Source organism: Ambystoma mexicanum, chromosome 5p (genome assembly GCF_040938575.1).
Source record: "Ambystoma mexicanum isolate Mex_15411 chromosome 5p, UKY_AmexF1_1, whole genome shotgun sequence".
Classification (NCBI taxonomy): Eukaryota; Metazoa; Chordata; class Amphibia; order Caudata; family Ambystomatidae; genus Ambystoma; species Ambystoma mexicanum.
The window spans coordinates 171,038,797-171,046,103 of NC_090930.1; positions in this window are offsets into that span (position 1 = coordinate 171,038,797).

The following is a 7,307-nucleotide window of genomic DNA, read 5'->3' on the forward strand; positions in this document are numbered from 1 at the left end:
ACTAGCACCAGTGGGATCCCCACCTCCAGACCCCGTCTCTGGTGCTTGCACGGCCTCCTCCTCCACCAGACCCCCCACCAACCTGGATGACTCCGTGCCATCTTCCCCTGTTGGGCCCTGTGGGGTCCCAGCTGCCCCTTCTGCTGCCGAGGAGTCCAACTGCAACCTCCGCCTCTTGGACCTCCCCCCGGCAGCTGCGGCCTGGGACGCGGCACCGGACTCCTCACTCCCCGACGAGATGACAACACGGGAGGGGAGCCGGGCCTTGCGTCTCCGGCTGGCGGTCGGATCCCCGCCGCTGTGCTCCACAGCACCTTCTCCGCCCTCTTCATCAGTTGACGCTGCAGACAGGGAGAAACAAAACACAGGCATCAGGGCACTGTACAATGGACACATACACGCACGACAGTTGCACATGAGTGGCATTGGCAAACCTCAGACATGTCATCACAATCCCCAACACACATGTCATTGCAACTGGCACACATGAGCCATACCACAGCCATATCGCAACTGCCACCACCATCCCTACACATACAACAGCATCAGCAGCCAAAGGGGAGCCATACATCACATGCAACACAGGAAGTGCACCACACATGTACACACACCACCACACTTGCATGCATGTCTACACCTCTGCCAAGTGTCGCACTGTTCAGACGGGCATCCATGTCACATCTGCCAATCAGGCTTCCACATACCGCTGTCACATGCATCCATGTAGCATCACTGTTGCACCTTTGACAAATACACACACATGCACATGTACACAGTGCTCATACATGCAGCCGAAAACAACATACATGCCTGACATCACGGACATGTCTACTTACATACACATTCATCCAAACATGTGTGCACGCACAACTGCATTTGCCATGCAAGCCCACACACACAAGCACCATCCATGTCTCACACATTACAGCCCTCGCATGTGTCAGCCCCACGGCCCTGTACACCCCCACCCATACTCCACCCCATACAAACAGATGTGCAACCGGCACAATGGGGAATGATCACCACACGCCCTGCTCACAACCAGGATGCATGTACACTCACCGCTCGACTCCAGACGGCTCTGCTTCTCTAGGACCTGGACGTGGAGCGCTGGGGATATGCGTTCCAGGACCCCCATCTGTTCTTCCGACAAGTGGCCCCGGCGCCCCTTGGCATCCGCTGCCTTCAAGAGGCGCCGGGCCTTGTTCAGGGTCCTGGACCTGAAGTCCTCCCAGCGCTTCCTGACATGTTGTAAGTCCCGGACTGCCACCCCCTCCGCGTTGATGGCAGTCACGATGTCAGTCCAGATCCGAGTCCGTCCTTCCTTGTCGGCGCGGGAACTTCCAAAGAGGGCATCATACTGCCCCAGGACTTGCTCCACCAGGACACCAACTTCGGTGGCACTGAAGCTGGTGCCCCTCTGCCTCTCTGGCCGGGGGTTGTCAGTGGTCGCAGATGGTGTTAGCCCCGACATGACAACCCCAGAGGCAGGAGTGGGTGGGCAACTGGGTCCTGGGGCTGGGCTGTGGAGCGATGGAATTCCAGTCGGGAGTCTTCTGTTCCAGCAGGGGTGGTCACAGCAACAGCACCCCTGGCTGATGTGCAGGCAGCAAATGGCAGTGCACGTGGGCAGCAGGCAGTCAGGCAGCAGCAGATAGCAGGTGGGAGCGTGCTCGGGGCTCTGGGGGGCAGTAATTCGGCCTTCTGGGCAGGAGCGTGGTCTCCCGTGTGCTCACGCGTGGCCAGCTTGGTACGGAGTGAATTGGCACGTGAAAATCCTGCACGTCAGCGTGAAAACCGAGGAAAGGCCCTTAGCGCGTAAGCGCGTCAGCACGCATACGCGATTCCATTGGACCAAAGGCCCTCAGCGCGTAGGCGCGTCTGTGACGTGACCCGCACGGGTGTTTCCCACACAGCACGTGATGACAGCACACGTGGAAAGACTGCACGTCAGAGTCTCATTGCGTGTGATTGGTGGAAATGGCCGTACACCGGGATACAGGTGCGCTGACGTACTTGCGTGTGTAAGTGTCCGCGCACACCTCATATACACGTACATAGGCCAATCGCGTGTACACGCACTTTTGTCCAATTACACGCGATGAGACTCTGACGTGCAGTCTTTCCACGTGTGCTCTGTCATCACGTGCTGTGTGGGAAACACCCGTGCGGGTCACGTCACAGACGCGCCTACGCGCTGAGGGCCTTTGGTCCAATGGAATCGCGTATGCGTGCTGACGCGCTTACGCGCTAAGGGCCTTTCCTCGGTTTTCACGCTGACGTGCAGGATTTTCACGTGCCAATTCACTCCGTACCAAGCTGGCCACGCGTGAGCACACGGGAGACCACGCTCCTGCCCAGAAGGCCGAATTACTGCCCCCCAGAGCCCCGAGCACGCTCCCACCTGCTATCTGCTGCTGCCTGATTGCCTGCTGCCCACGTGCACTGCCATTTGCTGCCTGCACATCAGCCAGGGGTGCTGTTGCTGTGACCACCCCTGCTGGAACAGAAGACTCCCGACTGGAATTCCATCGCTCCACAGCCCAGCCCCAGGACCCAGTTGCCCACCCACTCCTGCCTCTGGGGTTGTCATGTCGGGGCTAACACCATCTGTGACCACTGACAACCCCCGGCCAGAGAGGCAGAGGGGCACCAGCTTCAGTGCCACCGAAGTTGGTGTCCTGGTGGAGCAAGTCCTGGGGCAGTATGATGCCCTCTTTGGAAGTTCCCGCGCCGACAAGGAAGGACGGACTCGGATCTGGACTGACATCGTGACTGCCATCAACGCGGAGGGGGTGGCAGTCCGGGACTTACAACATGTCAGGAAGCGCTGGGAGGACTTCAGGTCCAGGACCCTGAACAAGGCCCGGCGCCTATTGAAGGCAGCGGATGCCAAGGGGCGCCGGGGCCACTTGTCGGAAGAACAGATGGGGGTCCTGGAACGCATATCCCCAGCGCTCCACGTCCAGGTCCTAGAGAAGCAGAGCCGTCTGGAGTCGAGCGGTGAGTGTACATGCATCCTGGTTGTGAGCAGGGCGTGTGGTGATCATTCCCCATTGTGCCGGTTGCACATCTGTTTGTATGGGGTGGAGTATGGGTGGGGGTGTACAGGGCCGTGGGGCTGACACATGCGAGGGCTGTAATGTGTGAGACATGGATGGTGCTTGTGTGTGTGGGCTTGCATGGCAAATGCAGTTGTGCGTGCACACATGTTTGGATGAATGTGTATGTAAGTAGACATGTCCGTGATGTCAGGCATGTATGTTGTTTTCGGCTGCATGTATGAGCACTGTGTACATGTGCATGTGTGTGTATTTGTCAAAGGTGCAACAGTGATGCTACATGGATGCATGTGACAGCGGTATGTGGAAGCCTGATTGGCAGATGTGACATGGATGCCCGTCTGAACAGTGCGACACTTGGCAGAGGTGTAGACATGCATGCAAGTGTGGTGGTGTGTGTACATGTGTGGTGCACTTCCTGTGTTGCATGTGATGTATGGCTCCCCTTTGGCTGCTGATGCTGTTGTATGTGTAGGGATGGTGGTGGCAGTTGCGATATGGCTGTGGTATGGCTCATGTGTGCCAGTTGCAATGACATGTGTGTTGGGGATTGTGATGACATGTCTGAGGTTTGCCAATGCCACTCATGTGCAACTGTCGTGCGTGTATGTGTCCATTGTACAGTGCCCTGATGCCTGTGTTTTGTTTCTCCCTGTCTGCAGCGTCAACTGATGAAGAGGGCGGAGAAGGTGCTGTGGAGCACAGCGGCGGGGATCCGACCGCCAGCCGGAGACGCAAGGCCCGGCTCCCCTCCCGTGTTGTCATCTCGTCGGGGAGTGAGGAGTCCGGTGCCGCGTCCCAGGCCGCAGCTGCCGGGGGGAGGTCCAAGAGGCGGAGGTTGCAGTTGGACTCCTCGGCAGCAGAAGGGGCAGCTGGGACCCCACAGGGCCCAACAGGGGAAGATGGCACGGAGTCATCCAGGTTGGTGGGGGGTTTGGTGGAGGAGGGGGCCGCGCAAGCACCAGAGACAGGGTCTGGAGGTGGGGATCCCACTGGTGCTAGTGGTGCAGTGCAGGACCAGGGACAGGAGGCAGCACAGGCGGCCGCGGAGGTGCCTGTGTGCAATCCTGTCCCCGATCCTGTCCCTGCATCATCTTGCACCAGCAGGGATGCCTACGTCCAGACCCGTTTTCAGGCAGGGGATGAGCTGACGTCAACTGGCCTTCCTCTGCCTGCGGACGTGGCCATCCAGGTCCGGGTTGAGCCTGTCCTGGCTGGTGTGGCGTTGCGTCAACGGGCCATGCGAGGTGACCTGCAGTCTTTTCATGGAGAGACTGCACGTCATCTCGAATGGCTCGTTGACCACGTCAGCCTGCTGGGACAGGTCACCCAGGCCGGATTCCGCTGTCTGATGGGGCTTGCTCCGACCCCCTCCTCAACTGGACCCCCTACGCGCCAGTCGTCCTCTGTGCCATCTTCCCACCCATCAGTCACCTGGGTGCCCTGTGGAGCTGCCTCTGACAGTGCGGCCAGGCTGGTGGAGGAGGCATCCCTGCCACAGTCGGGAGTCGGACGTCCAGCAGGGGTGGCCACATCAACAGGTGCACCCCAGCCGGCGGAGGATGTGCAGGCAGCAGGAGGCAGTGCACGGGCAGAGGCAGAGCAGCAGCAGCAGCAAGATGGTGGGAGCCATGAAGGCTCGGGGCCTTCGACATCGGAGGGGCAGGCATCGGCCGGAGGGCAGGAGGACCCAGGACAGAGAGTGTCTTCCGTGTGGCATCGGTTGGGCCACGCCATAGGTGCGGAGCGGCGGCGGGCGGAAGAGGCGCGGCTCACAATGGTCAGGGCGGAGAACTCCATGCGGAGGGCCCTGAGGCGGGCCGAGTGCCTCGAGGCAATCCGCAGGGGGTTGGAGGAGGACACGGCGTCGTCCCTGCGGACCCTCGGGGCCATGGAAATGGACCGCCTCCGGGACATCGAACAGGAGTTCGATGATGCCCTGGCCCGGAACACCACAGAGTGAGCCGCTGGACTTGCCCGCCGCCTTTGTATATAGTTCTTTAGTTTTAGGTTTCCTTTCGTTCTTATTATTATTTGGAGTCGACGGACACTGCTCCACTTTTTGTATATAGTTGATATTTAGGTAGGTTTTTTAGGAGGTTTCCTTAGTTCAGTTGTGATGATGGACCCTTGTTATTTTTGTACATAGTTCTTTGTTGCATGGAGAGTTTTTACATTTCACTTTGGACATAATTTTTTTGATTTGATTTTCTAGTTTTGTGTTATTATGCGGACATGCAGCTTATTTTTTAACATTTACATTGTAGTTAGTTTTCTTTCTTTGGCATTTGTATTTTTTTCAATACATTTTTTTTTCCATTGTTCACTTTGTGGTTTCATCTCATTGGTTTCATGCATGTCATGTTGTGTGTTTTCCCATTCAATTTGAAAATATGTGTGTGACGGACATGGGTTCATTTGCTTCATGTACATTGGGGGTGTAACATGTGATTTCCATTTCCATGTGGGTGAATGGGTTACTTGGTAGGGCTTTTTGGCTGTGGAGGCTGACCATTACGCACATAATTGGGGATTGTGAGGACCTGGTGGGGGCTGCACATGGTGGCAGGGGGGTGGGGGTGCAGGGGGACATGAGTGGGGGCCTGGTGGAGGTTGAGCCTGCACTGCTGGGGGTGGGGGTGGTGGGAGACATGAGTGGGGGCCTGGTGGAGGCTGCCCCTGGTGGCTGGGGGGTGGGGGTGGTGGGTGACATGAGTGGGGGCCTGGTGGAGGCTGCCCCTGGTGGCTGGGGGGTGGGGCTGGTGGGAGACATGAGTGGGGGCCTGGTGGAGGGTGACCCTGCACTGCTGCGGTGTGGGGGTGATGGGAGACATGAGTGGGGGCCTGGTGGAGGGTGACCCTGGTGGCTGGGGGTGATAGGGGACATGAGTGGGGGCCTGGTGGAGGGTGACCCTGGTGGCTGGGGGGTGGGGGTGGTGGTAGACATGAGTGGGGGCCTGGTGGAGGGTGACCCTGCACTGCTGGGGTGTGGGGGTGGTGGGAGACATGAGTGGGGGCCTGGTGGAGGGTGACCCTGGTGGCTGGGGGGTGGGGGTGGTGGTAGACATGAGTGGGGGCCTGGTGGAGGCTGCCCCTGCACTGCTGGGGTGTGGGGGTGGTGGGAGACATGAGTGGGGCCCTGGTGGAGGGTGACCCTGCACTGCTGGGGGGTGGGGGTGGTGGGAGACATGAGTTGGACATGGGTGGGGGCCTGCTGGCAGGTGCCCCACAGTGCTGGGGGGTGGGGGTGGTGGGAGACATGAGTGGGGCCCTGGTGGAGGGTGACCCTGGTGGCTGGGGGGTGGGGGTGGTGGGAGACATGAGTTGGACATGGGTGGGGGCCTACTGGCAGGTGCCCCACAGTGCTGGGGGGTGGGGGTGGTGGGAGACATGAGTTGGACATGGGTGGGGGCCTGCTGGCAGGTGCCCCACAGTGCTGGGGGGTGGGGGTGGTGGGAGACATGAGTGGGGCCCTGGTGGAGGGTGACCCTGGTGGCTGGGGGGTGGGGGTGGTGGGAGACATGAGTTGGACATGGTTGGGGGCCTGCTGGCAGGTGCCCCACAGTGCTGGGGGGTGGGGGTGGTGGGAGACATGAGTGGGGGCCTGGTGGAGGGTGACCCTGGTGGCTGGGGGGTGGGGGTGGTGGGAGACATGAGTGGGGGCCTGGTGGAGGGTGACCCTGGTGGCTGGGGGGTGGGGGTGGTGGTAGACATGAGTGGGGCCCTGGTGGAGGGTGACCCTGGTGGCTGGGGGGTGGGGGTGGTGGGAGACATGAGTTGGACATGGGTGGGGGCCTACTGGCAGGTGCCCCACAGTGCTGGGGTGTGGGGGTGGTGGGAGACATGAGTTGGACATGGGTGGGGGCCTGCTGGCAGGTGCCCCACAGTGCTGGGGGGTGGGGGTGGTGGGAGACATGAGTGGGGGCCTGGTGGAGGGTGACCCTGGTGGCTGGGGGGTGGGGGTGGTGGGAGACATGAGTGGGGGCCTGGTGGAGGGTGACCCTGGTGGCTGGGGGGTGGGGGTGGTGGTAGACATGAGTGGGGGCCTGGTGGAGGCTGCCCCTGCACTGCTGGGGTGTGGGGGTGGTGGGAGACATGAGTGGGGCCCTGGTGGAGGGTGACCCTGCACTGCTGGGGGGTGGGGGTGGTGGGAGACATGAGTTGGACATGGGTGGGGGCCTGCTGGCAGGTGCCCCACAGTGCTGGGGGGTGGGGGTGGTGGGAGACATGAGTGGGGCCCTGGTG